We start from the raw sequence: 21,742 nt of genomic DNA on the forward strand, positions 1-21,742 counted from the left end.
AACACATTGACCAACAATAACCAGAAAATGGCCAATTCTTTTAATCATAGTTTAAACTTTTAGAATAATGTACTTTAAAGTTTGTTACCTCTTGTATAATAAAATAAATAAACAGAAACTGCTTTTCTAACAGGCTGAAAAGTCCAGAACGGATCCCTTTTCAGCAGTCAGCTCATTATCATAATGAGAGACAACAGAATCCACCATTTACAGTAGGCATTATCCCAGCTCACATCTTCCCCTTCTTGCACCATTTCATCTGCAGATTACTAAACATGAGAACATGTATAGAAAAGTCTCCCAAGGAAATAGAGTCCCCTATAATGTATTGTGACATATACATGCATATGTCCAATGTCCATATCTCCAAATAGGCAAGAGAGCAGCTTCCATTAAGGCCCCGTCTCACATAGCGAGATCGCTAGCGAGATCGCTGCTGAGTCACAAGTTTTGTGACGCAACATCGACCTCAGTAGCGATCTCGCTATGTGTGACACGTACCAGCGACCCGGCCCCTGCTGCGAGATCGCTGGTCGTGTCAGAATGGCCTGGACCTTTTTTTGGTCATTGAGGCCCCGCTGACATCGCTGAATCGGTGTGTGTGACACCGATCCAGCGATGTCTTCACTGGTAACCAGGGTAAACATCGGGTTACTAAGCGCAGGGCCGCGCTTAGTAACCCGATGTTTACCCTGGTTACCAAAAAAAACAAACAGTACATACTCGCCTTTCGGTGTCCCTTGCCGTCTGCTTCCTGCTCTCACTGACTCCCGGCCGTACAGTGAGAAGTGAGAGCACAGCAGTGACGTCACCGCTGCACTCTGCTCTCACTGTACGGCGGCTCAGTCAGAGCAGGAAGCAGACGGCAAGGGACCTGGACACCGAAAGGCGAGTATGTAGTGTTTGTTTTTTTTGGTAACCAGGGTAAACATCGGGTTACTAAGCGCGGCCCTGCGCTTAGTAACCCGATGTTTACCCTGGTTACCCGGGTGCTGCAGGGGGACTTCGGCATCGTTGAAGACAGTTTCAACGATGCCGAAGTCGTTCCCCTGATCGTTGGTCGCTGGGGAGAGCGGTCTGTGTGACAGCTCCCCAGCGACCACACAGCGACTTACCAACGATCACGGCCAGGTCATATCGCTGGTCGTGATCGTTGGTAAATCGCTTAGTGAGACGGGGCCTTAAATGTACAGAAAGTCAAATACAATAATCTGAAATCAAAAATACAGATTATAAAAAATTATCTCAATCTGGTTTCAATTATTTAAAAAAAATGTATGTGTCTCATTCCCTTAGTAAAAATAAATAAAGATATACCTAAAAAGAGTATAAGATATTTTAAAACATTTCTAATAGGTTAGTGTAGAGTAGGTCCCTGCCAAAAGTGTCTACCTTGTCGTGGTGGCAGGCTTAACTAATCTTTTGGCCAAAACAAAAGCTGCTAGCTGTGTATGTGATGTGGTGTTAATGTGCGAACTGTTCATGTGTGATTGATGAGGACGTGATGCAGAAGTGGAGTTTTTCCAAGAGTGGGAGGTGTTGGGACCTATTCTCTTCAACATATTTATTAACGATCTGGTAGAAGGTTTACACAGCAAAATATCGATATTTGCAGATGATGCAAAACTATGTAAAGCAGTCAATACAAAAGAAGATAGTATTCTGCTACAGATGGATCTGGATAAGCTGGAAACTTGGGCCAAGAGGTGGCACAAGCAGTTTAACAATGATAAATGTAAGGTTATACACATGGGAAGAAGCAATCAATATCACCATTACACACTGAACGGGAAACCACTGGGTAAATCTGACATGGAGAAGGACTTGGGGATCCTAGTTAATGATAAACTTACCTGGAGCAGTAAGTGCCAGGCAGCAGCTGCCAAGGCAAACAGGATCATGGGGTGCATTAAAAGAGGTCTGGATACACATGATGAGAGCATTATATTGCCTCTGTACAAATCCCTGGTTAGACTGCACATGGAGTATTGTGTACAGTTTTTGGGCTCCGGTGCTCAGGAAGGATATAATGGAACTAGAGCGAGTACAAAGGAAGGCAACAAATTTAATAAAGGGGATGGGGGAACTACAATACCCAGAGAGATTAGCAAAATTAGGATTATTTAGTCTAGAAAAAAGACAACTGAGGGGCAATCTAGTAACTATGTATAAGTACCGTATATACTTGAGTATAAGCCGAGATTTTCAGCCCATTTTTTTGGGCTGAAAGTGCCCCTCTCGGCTTATACTCGAGTCATGGTCGGCGGGTGAGGGGAGCGATGACTGTCACATACTCACCTGCTTCTGGCGCTCCTGGCGCGGTCCCTGCATGTCCCATGGTCTCCGGCACCCGCAGCTCTTCCTCTGTTCAGCGGTCACGTGGTACCACTCAATAAAGTAATGAATATGGACTTCACTCCCATAGGGGTGGAGCCGCATATTCATTACTGTAATGAACGGTACCAGTGACCGCTGAACAGAGGAAGAAGCTGCCAGCGCCGGAGACCATCTGTCTGGGAGAAGCTGCCAGGGACCGCGTCAGGAGTAGGTGCATATTTCATATTCACCTTTCCTCGTTCTACCGCCACTCCGTCTTCTGCGTCCTCTGCAGTGACTGTTCAGGTCAGAGGGCGCGATGACGTATTAGTGTGTGCACCGCCCTCTGCCTGAACAGTCACTGCGGAGAGATGGGACGCTGAGGAGCAGCGGGCAGCGACGAGAAGTATGTCTTTTTTTATTTTTTATTGCAGCATTACATGTGGCACATTTTTATATGGAGCATCTTATGGGGCCATAATGAACTGTATGGAGCATTACATATGGCACATTTTTATATGGAGCATCTTATGGGGCCATAATGAACTGCATGGAGCATTATATGTGGAACATTGTAATATGGAGCATCTTATGGGGCCATAATGAACTGTATGGAGCATTATATGTGACACATTGTTATATGGAGCATCTTATGGGGCCATAATGAACTGCATGGAGCATTATATGTGGAACATTGTAATATGGAGCATCTTATGGGGCCATAATGAACTGTATGGAGCATTATATGTGGCACATATTTATATGGAGCATCTTATGGGGCCATAATCAGCATTTGTGCAGCATTATATGGGGAATATTTTAATATGGAGCATCTTATGGGGCCCATCATAAATTTTATGGCGCATTATATGGGGCGTATTTTCTATGGAGCATCTTAAGGGGCACATCATGAACTGTATGGAGCATTATATGGGGCACCTGAATCAATATGGATATGCAAAAACACTTAACCTACTGATGTCTCAATTAATTTAACTTTTATTGGTATCTATTTTTATTTTTGACATTTACCGGTAGATGCTGCATTTTCCACCCTAGGCTTATACTCGAGTCAATAATTTTTCCCAGTTTTTTGTTGCAAAATTAGGGGTCTCGGCCAGTGGCGTAGGAAGGGGGGTGCGGGGGGGGCGGGCCGCCCCGGGCGGCACAATGCGGGGGGGCGGCACAATGTGGGGGTGAGTCAGTGGCGTATCTAGGGGGGAGCAGTCGGCAGGGGGGCGCAGTCGGGCCGCCTAAAGCGGCGGTCCGCAGTGTCTCCCCCGGCGGCTGCATTCTGCCGCCCCCCGCACTGGGAGTCAGCTGTTCTCTGTGCCGACTGTCAAGCTGACAGCCGGCACAGAGAAGCTGCAGCGCGCCGGCTCCCAGTGTTCAATTGTACTCGTATCTGTGATGCGAGTACAATTGAAGCTCTGACTGCCGGGTCAGAGCGACGCCAGAAGCGTGATCAGGTCATGTGATCACGCTGCTGACGTCACTCACCTGCGCGGCAGAGCAGAGGGAGAGCAGGAGATGCAGAGCGGTGGTAAGTGCTCCAGTGGAGCTGAATACACCGAAGGTGCAGGGGGGGATTTACTGTGAGTGGGGATGTGGGGCATATATTGTGGGGGGGGGATTTAATGTGAGTGGGGATGGGGGGCATATATTGTGGGGGGATTTAATGTGAGTGGGGATGGGGGGGATATATTGTGGGGGGGATTTAATGTGAGTGGGGATGGGGGGCATATATTGGGGGGGATTTAATGTGAGTGGGGATGGGGGGGCATATATTGTGGGGGGATTTAATGTGAGTGGGGATGGGGGGATATATTGTGGGGGGGATTTAATGTGAGTGGGGATAGTGGGATATATTATTTGATTGGGGATATTTAATATGAGTGGAGATGGGGGGGATTTATTGTGGGGGGAGATTTAATGTGAGTGGAGATGGGGGATTGAATGTGTGTGGGGGGAGATTTGTCATGGGGATAAGGGGATTTAATGTGTGGGGGAGATCTGAGGACACAAAATGAAGAGCAAAGGGGGAGATGGGGGGGCATATATGAGGAAACAGTATGGGATGTGTGCCTGCGTAGCATGGGGGACAGTGTAAGGGCACAGCCAGGAGGGGACAGTATACCAAGGAGGGGGAGTGTGATGAGACAGTACAGTATAAATACTGGGCCCTATAGGGGGACACAGTATGAGAGGACAGTGTGAAGAGGGGTCCGGTATGGAAAGGAGAGGTCAGTGTGAAGAGCGTGTACCATAAGAGGGACAGTGTGGGGGTCATATTTTATGCAGACAATATAGTGAGGGGAAATTTTTTATTCAGGAGCATTATAATGACACTTGTATCTTTAAGGGCGTCATGTGGAGATTTTCTGCAAAAGAGCGGAGAAGATGGAAGTCTGCAGAGACGGCTGTGGATGAGAAAACTCATCATGGGATCTGGACAAGATGAAGAAATGAAGGAGAACGACTCCAGAGGCGACGTCATCTATAAGGTACCTGGATGTAAATGTTATTTGTGATACTGACTAACTCTCATGTTTTTATTTATGTTAGGAGCATTAAAGGGGATGTCCAGGTTTGTAATGAGTCTGCAGTCATTCTTTGTGACTGCAGACTTCTGACTTTTCACCGTGCGCCCTGCACACTGTCAGGATTCTCTCGTGCTGGCGATTTACATACATGCGGTCACGTGCTGACTAGACATGTGTGGCCTCCGTCAATGAAAATGAACTGAGTGAGGCCAGGCACGTCTAGTCGGAATGTGGTCAGAATTATACAAATCGCATGCTTGTGCTGACATGACCGTCCACCGGCAAGGGAGAATCCTAAAAGTGTGCAGTGCATTAGTTGTGAGAATTCAGAAGCTGCGATGTCAGGATTCAGCTCTGCAGGTTCCAGTCGTCGACACATGAACACGTCACTCATATGCGGTTTTTATACTCATGGTCCTGTAACAACGAGCTTCTCTTCTGCTTCTCTCAGTTTTTCACTGAACATTGGGCGCTTAAGGCTAGGTTCCCATTGCGTTAATGGGAGAGCGCTAACGGACAGCGTTGCACGGTGAAATTAACGCCGTGCACCGCGTCCGTTAGTGCTCCCATTGCCCGCAATGTTAAAGCGCATTGCTAGCGCGTGTCATTTTCGGCACGCGCTAGCGATGTGCCGGTCTTTTGTAGCGCGCCTCGGACGCTGCTTGCAGCGTTCGCGGCGCGCCAGGGGTCCGTTCCCCGCTCTCGCAGATCGGGGATCTGCGAGAGCGGGGACGTTAACGCGACCCCTAAACGCGGCCCCGAAAAAAACATTGCGTTAGCGCAATCCGCTAGCGCTCGCGCTAAACGGATTGCACTAACGCAATCTGAACCTAGCCTAAGGGAGAGGAGCTCGTCGGTACATGACTAAGTGTGAAAATCGCATACGTTCTGGGGGGGGGGGGGGGCGCCAAACTCGGGAACAGCCCCGGGTGGCAAAAGCTCTAGCTACGCCCCTGGTCTCGCCTTATACTCGAGTATATACGGTATATAAGGGGACAATGCAAATATCTCTCCGAGGATCTGCTTACCCCAAGGAATGTGACGGTCACAAGGGAGCATTCTCTGCATCTGGAGGAGAGAAGATTTTTCCACTAACATAGAAGAGGATTCTTTACTGTTAGGGCAGTGAGAATCTGGAATTCCTTGCGTGAGGAGGTGGTGATGGCAAACTCAGTCGAGGGGTTCAAGAGACGCCTGGATGTCTTCCTGGAGCGTAACTATATTGTATCTTACAGTTATTAGGTTCTTTAGAAGGACCTAGATCTGGGGATTTATTCTGATGGAATATAGGCTAAACTTGATGGACAAATGTGTTTTCTCGGCCTTTCTAACTGTGTCACTATATAACTGTTACTGTGGAAGTTTTGAGGGATGGAGGCAAAATTGGGGAGGAGTCTGGGCACAGGCTCAAGGGGGCCCGAAAATTTTGCCTGTATGGGGCTTTGAAATTTCTGGTTGCAGCCAAGTCCAGATGTAAGTGGAAAATCAAGAGCAGCAGTTCTTATCAAGCACATTTCATTAAGAAGATGTCAATGCCAGCAGTAAGTAGGGGCATCCGAATATCAACACTTCATTATAATTATGGAGATGTGACAAACATTTTACAGTGGCCAGTAATAGGATTTCCTCCTGCTCATGTCAACTCCAGTACTGATGCTGAAATAACAAGGTGAATGATGGTCAGATATTAAGGGGTGGAGGAGGCAGGATTTTTATTTTTAAAACAATTTACGGCGTGTGCTGTATACATGTCGTGTCTCCCTCTTTGATGAAGGCTCTGGCTTTGAGACCGCATCTTATCCGACATATGACAGCCGATTTCATCAGCTGACATGTGCCCCTAACAGCCGTGGGTGGAATCGCGATTTACTCTCGGCTGTTAACATGCTAAATGCTGCTGCCAATCTCTGACAGCTGCATTTAACATGCACCTGTCACATGATCGCGGCACGTTTATGGGCGGTTGGATAGGTATGACAACCCGGGATCTGCAGGAGACCCCTGTCATAGTCGATCTGCTATGAATGCCACCCCGTGACCGGAATTCATAGCAGATGAGCATTTCTGCTATGCGTATTTCTGCTATGTGTAGCACAAGCGATCAGAAGATCGCAGCTTCAAGTTTCCTATGGAGATTATTGAAGACAGCAAAAAGTGTTAAAAAAATGTTTTAACCCCTTTCCAACATCGGGCGTAATAGTATGCTGATATAGGACTCAGCCAGAGTCAGCACCTTTCTGGTCACGTCAGCTGATCTATACAGCTGACATGTGTCTGCAACAGCCGTGCATGGAATTGCGATCCATCCGCGGCTGTTAACTAGTCAATTTCTGACCGCGGCATTTAACTCGCGCTTACCCGGAGCACGTTGTAAATCCCGCCCATCGGTAACCCCGTCACATGATCTGATCATCGCCTGTGTGTAGCAGAGGCGATCGAAGTACTGCAGCTTCTAGTCTCCCATGGAGACTATTGAAGAAAGCAAAAAGTAAAAAAAAAAGCTTTTAAAAATATTTAAAAAATATGAAAATTCAAATCACCCCCCTTTCGCACCGATCTATCAATAAAATAAAAAAAGAATTAACCCGATTGCTAAGCAGCGTAACGAGAAAAAAATTCAAAACTGCATAATTATTTTTTTGGTCGCCACTACATTGCAATAAAATACAATAACGGGCGATTAAAAGACAGTATCTACACCAAAATGGTATAAATAAAAAAATCACCCCCCTTTCGCACCGATCTATCAATAAAATAAAAAAAGAATTAACCCGATCGCTAAGCAGCGTAACGAGAAAAAAATTCAAAACTTCATAATTATTTTTTTGGTCGCCACTACATTGCAATAAAATGCAATAACGGGCGATTAAAAGACAGTATCTACACCAAAATGGTATAAATAAAAACATCAGCTTGGCATGCAAAAAATAAACCCTCATCCAGCCCCAGATAACAAAAAATGGAGTCACTACACGTCTTGGAAAATGGTGCATTTTTTTTTTTTTTTTTACCAAACTTTGGATTTTTTTCACAAAATAAAAAAGAACCTAAACATGTTTGGTGTCTATGAACTCCCAATGACCTGGAGAATTTTACTGGCAGGTCAGTTGTAGCATTTAGCGAACATGGTAAAAAAAAAAACAACAACAACTGTGTTTTTTTTTTAGTGAACATGGTAAAAAAAAAACACAACTGTGGTTTTTTGCAATTTCACTGCACTTGGAATTTTTTCCCGTTTTCCAGTACACGATACGTTAAAAAGGAATTGTGGTGTTCAAAAGTACAACTTGTCCCACAAAAAACAAGCCCTCACATGGCCATATTGACCAAAAATTAACCCCTTCCCGACATTTGACGTACTATCCCGTCGAGGTGGGGTGGGCCCGTATGACCGCCGACGGGATAGTACGTCATAGCCGATCGGCCGCGCTCACGGGGGGAGCGCGGCCGATCGCGGCCGGGTGTCGGCTGCATATCGCAGCTGACATCCGGCACTATGTGCCAGGAGCGGTCACGGACCGCCCCCGGCACATTAACCCCCGGCACACCGCGATCAAACATGATCGCGATGTGCCGGCGATGCAGGGAAGCATCGCGCAGGGAGGGGGCTCCCTGCGGGCTTCCCTGAGCCCCCCGCAGCAACGCGATGTGATCGCGTTGCTGCGAGGGTCTTACCTCCCTCCCTGCCTGCTCCAGACCCGGATCCAAGATGGCCGCGGATCCGGGTCCTGCAGGGAGGGAGGTGGCTTCACAGACGCCTGCTCAGAGCAGGCACTGTGAAGCAGCCTGCACTTCTCGCAGATCGGTGATCTGTCAGAGTGCTATGCAAACTGACAGATCACCGATCTGTATTGTCCCCCCCTGGGGCAAAGTAAAAAAGTAAAAAAAAAAATTTCCAAATGTGTAAAAAAAAAAATAAAAAAAAATATTCCAAAATAATGAAAAAAAAAAAAAAATATTATTCCCATAAATACATTTCTTTATCTAAATTAAAAAAAAACAAACAATAAAAGTACACATATTTAGTATCGCCACGTCCGTAATGACCCAACCTATAAAACTGCCACACTAGTTAACCCCTTCAGTAAACACCGTAAGAAAAAAAAAAAAAAAACGAGGCAAAAAACAACGCTTTATTACCATACCGCCGAACAAAAAGTGGAATAACACGCGATCAAAAAGACTGATATAAATATCCATGGTACCGCTGAAAACGTCATCTTGTCCCGCAAAAAACAAGCCGCCATACAGCATCATCAGCAAAAAAATAAAAAAGTTATAGTCCTGAGAATAAAGCGATACCAAAATAATTATTTTTTCTATAAAATAGTTTTTATCGTATAAAAGCGCCAAAACATAAAAAAAATGATATAAATGAGATATCGCTGTAATCATACTGACCCGACGAATAAAACTGCTTTATCAATTTTACCAAACCCGGAACGGTATAAACGCCTCTCCCAAAAGAAATTCATGAATAGCAGGTTTTTGGTCATTCTGCCTCACAAAAATCGGAATAAAAAGCGATCAAAAACGGTCACGTGTCCGAAAATGTTATCAATAAAAACGTCAACTCGTCCCGCAAAAAACAAGACCTCACATGACTCTGTGGAGCAAATGTGGAAAAATTATAGGTCTCAAAATGTGGAGACGCAAAAACTTTTTTGCTATAAAAAGCGTCGCTGGTTTCACACTTGCGTTTTTGTCTGCAGCGTTTTTTGCACAAAAAAAAGCATGCGTTTTTTCCCTATATTTAACATTGAAAACGCATGCGTTTTTTTTGTACGCGTTTGGTCGCGTTTTCAAACGCATGCGGTTTTTTTCTGCATGCGTTCATTTTCAGAAATACAACCTGCAGTATTTTCTTGCGTTTTTAAGCACATGCGTTTGTTTGCGTTAAAAACGCATGCATTTTTATCGAAAAAAACAGAAAACACAATGAAAAGCCACCCACCACCATCAAGGTGATAAAGGGATCCAAACCCTAACCCTAACTCTACCCCTAACCTCACCCCTAACCGTTTAATGAACATTTTCTGACAGTCATAGTGCCACGTATTTCAGTGCCACGTATTTCAGTGCCACGTATTTCAGTGCCACGTATTTCAGTGCCACGTATTTCAGTGCCATGTATTTCAGTGCCACGTATCACGTATTTCAGTGCCACGTGTTTCAGTGCCACGTATTTCAGTGCCACGTATCACGTATTTCAGTGCCACATATTTTAGTACCACGTATTTCAGTTGCACGTATTTCAGTGCCACGTATTTCAGTGCCACGTATTTCAGTGCCACGTATCACATATTTCAGTGCCACGTATTTCAGTGCCACGTATTTCAGTGCCACGTATTTCAGTGCCACGTATTTCAGTGCCACGTATTTCAGTGCCACATATCACATATTTCAGTGCCACTTATTTAAGTGCCACGTATTTCAGTGCCACGTATTTCAGTGCCACGTATTTCAGTGCCACGTATTTCAGTGCCACGTGTTTCAGTGCCACGTATTTAAGTGCCACGTATCACGTATTTCAGTGCCACGTATTTCCGTGCCACGTATTTCCGTGCCACGTATTTCAGTGCCACGTATTTCAGTGCCACGTATTTCAGTGCCACGTATTTCAGTGCCACGTATTTATGTGAATATCACTTATTTAAGTGCCACGTATTTAAGTGCCACGTATTTAAGTGCCACGTATTTAAGTGCCACGTATTTCAGTGCCACGTATTTCAGTGCCACGTATTTCAGTGCCACGTATTTCAGTGCCACGTATTTCAGTGCCACGTATTTCAGTGCCACGTATCACGTATTTCAGTGCCACGTATTTCAGTGCCACGTGTTTCAGTGCCACGTGTTTCAGTGCCACGTATTTAAGTGCCACGTATCACGTATTTCAGTGCCACGTATTTCAGTGCCACGTATTTCAGTGCCACGTATTTCAGTGCCACGTATTTCAGTGCCACGTATTTCAGTCACGTTTAGGGTTAGGGTTAGGGGTAGGGTTAGGGTTAGGGCTAGGGTTGGAGGTAAAGTTAGGGTTGGGGCTAAAGTTAGGGTTGGGGCTAAAGTTAGGGTTAGGGTTTGGATTACATTTACGTTTGGATTAGGGTTGGGATTAGAATTATGGGTGTGTCAGGGCTAGGGGTGTGGTTAGGGTTACCGTTGGGATTAGGGTTAGGGGTGTGTTTGGGTTAGGGTTTCAGGTAGAATTGGGGGGTTTCCACTGTCCAGGCACATCAGGGGCTCTCCAAGCGCGACATGGCGTCCAATCTCAATTCCAGCCAATTCTGCGTTGAAAAAGTAAAACAGTGCTCCTTCCCTTCCGAGCTCTCCCGTGCGCCCAAAAAGGGGTTTACCCCAACATATGTGTTATCAGCGTACTCGGGACAAATTGAACAACAACTTCTGGGGTCCAAGTTCTCTTGTTATCCTTAGGAAAATAAAAATTTGGGGGGCTAAAAATCATTTTTGTGGGAAAAAAAAGATGTTTTATTTTCACGGCTCTGCATTATAAACTGTAGTGAAACACTTGGGGGTTCAAAGTTCTCACAACACATCTAGATAAGTTCCTTGGGAGGTCTAGTTTCCAATATGGGGTCACTTGTGGGGGGTTTGTACTGTTTGGGTACATCAGGGGCTCTGCAAATGCAACGTGACGCCTGCAGACCAATCCATTTAAGGCTGCATTCCAAATGGCGCTCCTTCCCTTCCGAGCTCTGTCATGCGCCCAAACAGTGGTTCCCCCCGACATATGGGGTATCAGCGTACTCAGGACAAATTGGACAACAACTTTTGGGGTCTAATTTATCCTGTTACCCTTGTGAAAATACAAAACTGGGGGCTAAAAAATCATTTTTGTGAAAAAAAAAAAAGAATTTTTATTTTCACGGCTTTGCGCTATAAACTTTAGTGAAACACTTGGGGGTTCAAAGTTCTCAAAACACATCTAGATAAGTTCCTTGGGAGGTCTAGTTTCCAATATGGGGTCACTTGTGGGGGGTTTGTACTGTTTGGGTACATCAGGGGCTCTGCAAATGCAACGTGACGGCTGCTGACCAATCCATTTAAGTCTGCATTCCAAATGGCGCTCCTTCCCTTCCGAGCTCTGTCATGCGCCCAAACAGTGGTTCCCCCCCACATATGGGGTATCAGCGTACTCAGGACAAATTGGAAAACAAATTTTGGGGTCCAATTTATTCTGTTACCCTTGTAAAAATACAAAGCTGGGGGCTAAAAAATCATTTTTGAGAAAAAAAAAAAAAATTATTTTCACGGCTCTGCGTTATAATCTGTAGTGAAACACTTGGGGGTTCAAAGCTCTCAAAACACATCTAGATAAGTTCCTTAGGGGGTCTACTTTCCAAAATGGTGTCACTTGTAGGGAGTTTCAATGTTTAGGCACATCAGGGGCTCTCCAAACGCAACATGGCGTCCCATCTCAATTCCAGTCAATTTTGCATTGAAAAGTCAAATGGCGCTCCTTCCCTTCCAAGCTCTGCCATGCGCCCAAACAATGATTTACACCCACATATGGGGTATCAGCGTACTCAGGACAAATTGCACAATATTTTTTGGGGTCCAATTTCTTCTCTTACCCTTGGGAAAATAAAAAATTGGGGGCGAAAAGATCATTTTTGTGAAAAAATATGATTTTTTATTTTTACGGCTCTGCATTATAAACTTCTGTGAAGCACTTGGTGGGTCAAAGTGCTCACCACACATCTAGATAAGTTCCTTAGGGGGTCTACTTTCCAAAATGGTGTCACTTGTAGGGAGTTTCAATGTTTAGGCACATCAGGGGCTCTCCAAACGCAACATGGCGTCCCATCTCAATTCCAGTCAATTTTGCATTGAAAAGTCAAATGGCGCTCCTTCCCTTCCAAGCTCTGCCATGCGCCCAAACAATGGTTTACACCCACATATGGGGTATCAGCGTACTCAGGACAAATTGCACAACATTTTTTGGGGTCCAATTTCTTCTCTTACCCTTGGGAAAATAAAAAATTGGGGGCGAAAAGATCATTTTTGTGAAAAAATATGATTTTTTATTTTTACGGCTCTGCATTATAAACTTCTGTGAAGCACTTGGTGGGTCAAAGTGCTCACCACACATCTAGATAAGTTCCTTAGGGGGTCTACTTTCCAAAATGGTGTCACTTGTAGGGAGTTTCAATGTTTAGGCACATCAGGGGCTCTCCAAACGCAACATGGCGTCCCATCTCAATTCCAGTCAATTTTGCATTGAAAAGTCAAATGGCGCTCCTTCCCTTCCAAGCTCTGCCATGCGCCCAAACAATGGTTTACACCCACATATGGGGTATCAGCGTACTCAGGACAAATTGCACAACATTTTTTGGGGTCCAATTTCTTCTCTTACCCTTGGGAAAATAAAAAATTGGGGGCGAAAAGATCATTTTTGTGAAAAAATATGATTTTTTATTTTTACGGCTCTGCATTATAAACTTCTGTGAAGCACTTGGTGGGTCAAAGTGCTCACCACACATCTAGATAAGTTCCTTAGGGGGTCTACTTTCCAAAATGGTGTCACTTGTAGGGAGTTTCAATGTTTAGGCACATCAGGGGCTCTCCAAACGCAACATGGCGTCCCATCTCAATTCCAGTCAATTTTGCATTGAAAAGTCAAATGGTGCTCCTTCCCTTCCAAGCTCTGCCATGCGCCCAAACAATGGTTTACACCCACATATGGGGTATCAGCGTACTCAGGACAAATTGCACAACATTTTTTGGGGTCCAATTTCTTCTCTTACCCTTGGGAAAATAAAAAATTGGGGGCGAAAAGATCATTTTTGTGAAAAAATATGATTTTTTATTTTTACGGCTCTGCATTATAAACTTCTGTGAAGCACTTGGTGGGTCAAAGTGCTCACCACACATCTAGATAAGTTCCTTAGGGGGTCTACTTTCCAAAATGGTGTCACTTGTAGGGAGTTTCAATGTTTAGGCACATCAGGGGCTCTCCAAACGCAACATGGCGTCCCATCTCAATTCCAGTCAATTTTGCATTGAAAAGTCAAATGGCGCTCCTTCCCTTCCAAGCTCTGCCATGCGCCTAAACAATGGTTTACACCCACATATGGGGTATCATCGTACTCAGGACAAATTGTACAACAACTTTGGGGGTCCATTTTCTCCTGTTACCCTTGGTAAAATAAAACAAATTGGAGCTGAAATAAATTTTGTGTGAAAAAAAGTTAAATGTTCATTTTTATTTAAACATTCCAAAAATTCCTGTGAAACACCTGAAGGGTTAATAAACTTCTTGAATGTGGTTTTGAGCACCTTGAGGGGTGCAGTTTTTAGAATGGTGTCACACTTGAGTATTTTCTATCATATAGACCCCTCAAAATGACTTCAAATGAGATGTGGTCCCTAAAAAAAAATGGTGTTGTAAAAATGAGAAATTGCTGGTCAACTTTTAACCCTTATAACTCCGTCACAAAAAAAAATTTTGGTTCCAAAATTGTACTGATGTAAAGTAGACATGTGGGAAATGTTACTTATTAAGTATTTTGCGTGACATATGTCTGTGATTTAAGGGCACAAAAATTCAAAGTTGGAAAATTGCAAAATTTTCAAAATTTTCGCCAAATTTCCATTTTTTTCACAAATAAACGCAAGTTATATCGAATAAATTTTACATTTAACATGAAGTACAATATGTCACGAGAAAACAATGTCAGAATCGCCAAGATCCGACAAAGCGTTCCAGAGTTATAGCCTCATAAAGGGACAGTGGTCAGAATTGTAAAAATTGGCCCGGTCATTAACGTGCAAACCACCCTTGGGGGTGAAGGGGTTAAAAATGTTATGGCTCTGGGAAGGAGAGCAAAAAACAAAAATACCTCTGGTCGCGAAGGGGCAAAACGAAATGAAACAATTATAAAAGTTCAAATCACCCCCATTTTGGCCCATTCAAAATAAAACAATAACAAAATTATCAAAAATACACAATATATGGTATCCCTGCATTCAGAAACTCCCGATCTATTAAAATATAAAAATAATTAATCCAATCAATAAACAGTAGAGATGGGCGGACACCTTGATGTTTGGGTCCGGCAGTTTCGGCCGAACAATTACAAAAAGTTTGGGTTCGGGTAGCAGAACAGTACCCAGATCCGAACCCAGAACCTATTCATTTGAATGGGGGGCCGGAACATCCAGTGTTTGCCACGCTGTCATGTGCATGACATGGCGGCAAACATAGCTTTTAATAGATGCGCCTTTTTTGAGTGGCTGTGGGCTGCTTTTTTTAGGCTGGGGTGGAAATATGCATGACCCCTTACCAGCCTGAGAATTTCAGTCTCCAGCTGTCAGCTTTAGCAAGGCTGTTTGTCAAAAATGGGGGGGACCCCACGCCATTTTTAAAAATTATTTATTTAAATAATTATAATATATGGCGTGGGGACGACTCTATTCTTGATAACCAGCCTTGCTGAAGCTGACAGCTGAGGATTGCAGCCCCCAGCTGTGAGTTTTACCTGGCTGGTTATCAAAAATATGGGGGAACCAACACGGTTTTCTTTTTTTAATTATTTATTTACCGCGCAGGAGTGGCTGATAAATACTCCCATGAGACGCTCCTGCTCTCATTGCTATTAGCGGCTTCAGGCGTCGGCTGATGGGAGCAGTAGGAAGCCGATTTATTTTATTTTTAAAAAATGTTAGTCCTATTATAATATTATTAACATCTTGGCATATAATTACACTAATTCTACTATTCATAGTCATTAGAGGATAGCATTAGTCACAGATCCCACAGGACACATACAGTAGATGCATTTTAGCAGCCAGGTTTTCCTGAAAGTGATACTCACAGCAGCAAATTATCCAATAAAGTAATAGCATAGTTGTTTTACCAGGAGCCAGGGGAAGAGAGCAGTATTACATCCACTGTGTATAGAAGAGACCTGGAGCACATCCATAATTTACAATGTTTCTCTTTAACCCCTTGACGCTATATGACGTACATATCCATCATGAGCATATGTCACTTTCTGCTCCATGATGCAGGAGCGGACACCGACAGAAGACTTCTGCTGTGCAGAATAATATATGGGCCCTTTGCAGTCTAATAACTCATCATAATGTACAACTCCACCTGCTTTGGAGCTGGATGTGGCCCCTTATCTCTTGGGCCCCTGTGTGGCTGCACAGGTTGGTTATGTCCACCCCTGCCATGATGGATGGGTCATGCTGATCACACAGGGAAACTTCTTTACTGATGCAATCAACTACAGGAGCCCGACTAATACACACAGCCAAGGTCCATCTGTAACTGCTAGGATCGGCGTTCTCGATAATCCCGGTAGTTCTACCTCTCATATCCTGTGGTCAGTAGTGACAGCAGCGCATGAGGAGATTGACCAAGAGAGCGCACTCCCTCCGTCAGCCCATCGGTAACCCCACAATGCAATATGTTGCTATAGCAACCAAATTCCTGTCTTCTGAGTCTGCTATTTACTATTGGCAGATCTCATCGGAAGTGGAGCCTCTTCCCTCAAGTACCCTTGGTAGATTTAGAAATATTGTAAAAATGTTCAGCAAAAATGTTTTAAAGGGAAATTGTCCGTAGAATTTTCCTATATGTAATCTGAGGGCAGCATGAAGTAGAAGCTGAGACACAGGTTTCACCTGTGTGTCATTTATTAGGCTGTTGGCTATTGTGTCCACACCATGAAGGTTTTATCACCAATAGATTACACTGCCTGGACCATAGTGCACGGGAGTAATGGTCCAACCACTCCCACTCCTATGATAATCAGCTCACTGCCAATAGACAATGTACACAGAGAACTGTGGTGTGGGTGGGGATAACTTTCAGAGCTGTCCTTCATGCTACATCTAGGAACTGATTGTGTCACAACGGCTGCACTCAGTAAACTAAGTGATGTAGTGTTGGAATCAGCTTCTCTATTCCTACATTATGCTGCTCTCAGATGAGGTAGCAAAAATTGTGGTTACAGATTCCCTATGTGCACACATTGTGGATTTGTTGCTGATCCGCAGCGTTTTTTCTGCGTGGAATTGCACCAAATCCGCAAAGGATTGCTCAAGCAAGGTTAATCAATGGGAATCCGGAATTGGTGTGCACATGCTGAGAAAAATTCCGTCCTGATTCACAGCGTTTTATTTTCCGCAGCATGTCAATTCTTTTTGCGGATCTGCAGCGTTTCTGCACCCATTGACTTACTTTGAGTCAGTCAAATCCCCAGCCAAACCGCAGGTGTAAAAAGGTTTGCGGGCTTGCTGCAGATTTGCATGCCAAAAACGCTGCAGAAAGAAAATTATGTCAGAAGGAGGAAGAGTGTGTGAGCAGAGAATATGTGTGTGGGCGGAGAATATGTGTGTGAGCGGAGAATATGTGTGTGAGCGGAGAATATGTGTGTGAGCGGAGAATATGTGTGAGCGGAGAATATGTGTGAGCGGAGAATATGTGTGAGCGGAGAATATGTGTGAGCGGAGAATATGTGTGTGAGCGGAGAATATGTGTGAGCGGAGAATATGTGTGAGCGGAGAATATGTGTGAGCGGAGAATATGAGTGGGCAGAGAATGTGTGTGAGCGGAGAATATGTGTGGGCGGAGAATATGTGTGGGCGGAGAATATGTGTGAGCGGAGAATATGTGTGTGGGCAGAGAATATGTGTGAGCGGAGAATATGTGTGTGGGCGGAGAATATGTGTGAGCGGAGAATATGTGTGAGCGGAGAATATGTGTGAGCGGAGAATATGTGTGAGCGGAGAATATGTGTGAGCGGAGAATATGAGTGGGCGGAGAATATGCGTGAGCGGAGAATATGCGTGAGCGGAGAATATGTGTGTGGGAAGAGAATATGTGTGAGGGGAGAATATGTGTGTGAGCAGAGAATATGTGTGAGCGGAGAATGTGTGAGCGGAGAATATGTGTGAGCGGAGAATATGTGTGAGCGGAGAATATGAGTGGGCAGAGAATATGTGTGTGAGCGGAGAATATGTGTGTGAGCGGAGAATATGTGTGTGAGCGGAGAATATGTATGGGCAGAGAATGTGTGTGGGCAGAGAATATGTGTGAGCGGAGAATATGTGTGTATGGAGAATATGTGCATGTCTGTCTGCGGGTGTCTGTGTCTGTCTGCGGGTGTGTGTCTGTCTGTGGGTGTCTGTGTCTGTCTGCGGGTGTTTGTGTGTGTGTGTACCCAGGTGTCGTCTGAAGGGACTACTACTCCCATTCGGCTGTGGAGGGAGGATCTGGAATGACCCTTCACGGTTGACTCTGATTTTCAAATTGATCCACAGAGCATTGCTGGCAACTGAAAATGACCAGACGGAGACGTGTGTCTCTGTTTGGGAGGATCGAGCAGATCTCTAAGCCCCGTTTATTGTGTCGTACTTTTCATAATCTTAACAAGTTACACTTCAACCACTCAACATAAGAACACGCTCACAGTTCTTAACCTATAAGAATGCAGGAACAGCCTGTACGTCAAGGTCTTCGTAGAACAATACACCCTCAGTCTCATGCCTTGTTCAGGTTGAAACAATCAAGGTCTCATAACAACTATGAACTTTTACCCAGTAACAGAATTTATCTCAAAACAGCAAGATGGAGTCGAAAAGCACAAAATGAAGCCTGCTTTAATTTTGATTTTAGTTTAACCCTTCACATTCCCCCCTAGATAAATTTTGTTAACTAATATGCAGCATCAGAGGTACTATCCCAAGCTATAAGCTTGAGGGGTACAGTCTTCACATGACTGGTGCCATGTTACCAGCCATGACTGTTACGGCGCAACCGTCCCCCCTGTATGCTACAATTTACGGATAACAATTTTTGATGACGGTGGAGGAGGTATTTTGAAGGTAGCCAGGCACTTGGCTTCAACATCTTCTTCAGGTAACTTTGTGAAATCGGTGTAGAGAGGAGCAGGGGTGGCAACGCTTTTGGTATCATCATTAGTTGTCTTAGTGCAGAATTTCCTAATACATACAGAAATACACCAAAGAACAAGTTTTAGTATTACATACATGACAAGGATAAAGGCAGCGGTGTAACAAATTTTTCAATATTCCAGCTATCCAGCCCCCAAGTCCCTTAAACCAATTGGCTGGATTAAGAAAGGAGAAGGTGTCTGCTCACCAACTGTCCTTATTATGATCATTGTCTTTATTATATTGATCCCTGAGTCTTTGAATGTGCTCTAACTTTAACTTCATAGTGCTATTGGGATCTATATAATGACAGCAAGCGGGTCCAATAACCTGACACATACCACCCTTTGCTGCTGTTAAGTAATCCAGTACTATAGTATGTTGATTAGTGACTATGATAAGTTGGTTTTGGACAGCAACAGTAGTATTAAGCATTATGCCCCTTTATCTGCCACTAGTCTGTTAACCAGCTTACAATGCGATGCGTGGATCCACGTCGGTCTTCCTTCCAGTTTCACTGATGTAGGAGTAATAAGGAGGGCCTGATAGGGACCGTCATACAAGGGTTCTAGTCCGTGTTTTCTGACATGCCTTTTCACGACCACAAAACCACCAGGCTTCAAGTTGTGACAAGTGTCGGTTTCTGCTGAATCTGGAAGGGAAGAAGAAACTAGAGCATGGGTGTTAGCAAGATTTTTACTAAGCTGAATAACATATTGAACAGCACGGTCAGTTTCCTCTGACAGCTGCTGAGGCTGAAAATTTGTGTGCGACAAAAGAGTATGTGGATTAGGCACCACCGGAGTTTTTAGAACAGTAGCTGCATTAACTGCCCGTAGATCTTGTACCAGCCGGTATACAGGGGCTTGGCCGGGTGGGGTCCAGGAATAACATTAGAATACATTTCCTGGAAATCTTCTATCTCCTCTATGTATCCTGTCTCTGACCGAGTGACTAAAGTAGGAGGAGGTGGATATTCATAACCGCTAGCAATACTAGGCATAGCAGGGACTGGTGCTGGCGGCGGCTGACAATAAGTGCCGTCAGCACTTTAGCAAGGGAAGGGTGGGAGCTACAACTCCGGGTCATTTTTTTTTTTCTCCACAATTGTAACAGACCTCTCTCCACTGAGAAATAGTGACTCCGCATACATCACAAATCCACCCGGCAGGATCATAGGGTGGAGGTGCACTAAGTTTTGGCAACCCAGGATATATTGGTGCTTTGATATTGAGGGGCATGGAGCTTATAGTCAGGAGGAGAGGCTTGATTTCCTGGGGAGGGACCATATCATCTAACAGGTAGCCCCCCTGTCCCAGATCATTATTTTTAAAGGGCCACTGTCACCCCCTCCAGCCATTATAAACTAAAAGAGCCACCTTGTGCAGCAGTAATGCTGCATTCTAACAAGGTGGCTCTTTTAGTTTTTGGTGCATGTATTCCCAAAATAAAGCTTTTTATAACTTCTCCAAAATACCTGTCTTTCGCCAGGGAGGCAGGTCCTCAGCCCTCTGCTTGAAACGCCACACTGCCCTCACTCAAATCTTCAGGGGGCGCCGGGCGCCGCCCCCATCGCGCTGTTTTCGCATGAAATCCGGCGCCTGCGCTGTGTAGTACTGTCTGGTGCAGGCGCAGTGAGCTCTGGCAGTCTGACGTCACAGCCAGGCTTGCAGACTGCGCCAGTGCGGCTGCCCTGCTTGTGAATCCCAGCCCCGCACTCTGCATAATGCATAACACACTGCGGGGCTGGGATTCACAAGGTGGGTGGCCGCACTGGCCGCACAGGCGCAGTCTGCAAGCCTGGCTGTGATGTCAGATGGCCAGAGCTCACTGCGCCTGCACCAGACAGTACTACACAGCGCAGGCGCCGGATTTCATGCGAAAACAGCGCGATGGGGTCGGCACCCGGCGGCCCCTGAAGATTTGAGTGACGGTAGTGTGGCATTTCAAGCAGGGGGGTGAGGACCTGCCTCCCTGGCGAAAGACAGGTATTATGGAGAAGTTATAAAAAGCTTTATTTTGGGAATACATGCACCAAAAACTAAAAGAGCCACCTTGTTAGAATGCAGCATTACTGCTGCACAAGAGGGCTCTTTTAGTTTATAACGGCTGGAGGGGGTGACAGTGGCCCTTTATTCGTTTTTCTAGCACATTACCCTCAATCACTTCCTCAATTTCTTCTTGCACCACAAAACATCCAGTCACTTTCTCAGTCTTTGTCATAGTAGTAGACAGCTTTCCTTTTTCAACGTAACAATAACAGAAAAAATCAGAACTCACTTCCTCTGTTGATCCTCAATTTGCTATATATCAATCACTCAACTTGAAGCAGGTGAATCTTTTACCAATCTTTCAATCACACTGATAACCAAACAATCACTTACAAGTTTCCTTCTAAAACTAGGCACCATATTTTACTTTCAACTTCCAACTTCAACTTACAATATTTCTTTCTACTTCAATACAGTACTGTTGCTTTAAACAAAACACAGATCTTCCAGCACGTACTACACCAAGGACAGAATATACAGAGAATCTTGAGTGCAGCTACATGCCCCCTCCCATCTGAGACTTCAGCGGAAATAAGAACTCACAACATCTCTCCACACAGAAAGGAGAAAGCAATCGCGCAGCTGCTTAGACTGCTCCTCCCATCAGATTTTTTGAAATTTCACACAGAAACAGAATGCAGCAGTTCTTAGACTTAATCAATTCCTACAAAACCTTCATCCCATAGCGTAGGCTGTAGCCTCCCGCCCTCAGGAAAACCCATGATTGAGAATATTTTTCCTGCATTCCTGACAGATTTCTTTTCCCCGTCTTTGAATCATGAGACTAATAGTATCAGTTCCATCACACAAATTCTTCTTTTTCTTTCACGGAAACATGATTCTCCTTTAGAGCTAAATATCCTTACTTCAGTTGTGCACAGTACTGGAGTGGCCGTTCAGTCT

The 21,742-nt window shown here is 44.7% G+C and overlaps 1 protein-coding gene across 1 annotated transcript in view; it reads right to left on the reverse strand.

The window, feature by feature from the left end:
* Window positions 1-19,699, reverse strand: part of LOC143782638 (uncharacterized) — a 147,855-nt gene extending 128,156 nt beyond the window's left edge. Inside the window, exon 1 of the mRNA XM_077270326.1 lies at window positions 19,264-19,699. The gene's annotated coding sequence lies outside the window, so the exon portion shown is untranslated. The remainder of the gene's footprint in view (window positions 1-19,263) is intronic.
* Between the last annotated feature and the right edge of the window lie 2,043 nt (window positions 19,700-21,742).

Source organism: Ranitomeya variabilis, chromosome 6, assembly GCF_051348905.1.
Source record: "Ranitomeya variabilis isolate aRanVar5 chromosome 6, aRanVar5.hap1, whole genome shotgun sequence".
NCBI classification, from domain to species: domain Eukaryota; kingdom Metazoa; phylum Chordata; class Amphibia; order Anura; family Dendrobatidae; genus Ranitomeya; species Ranitomeya variabilis.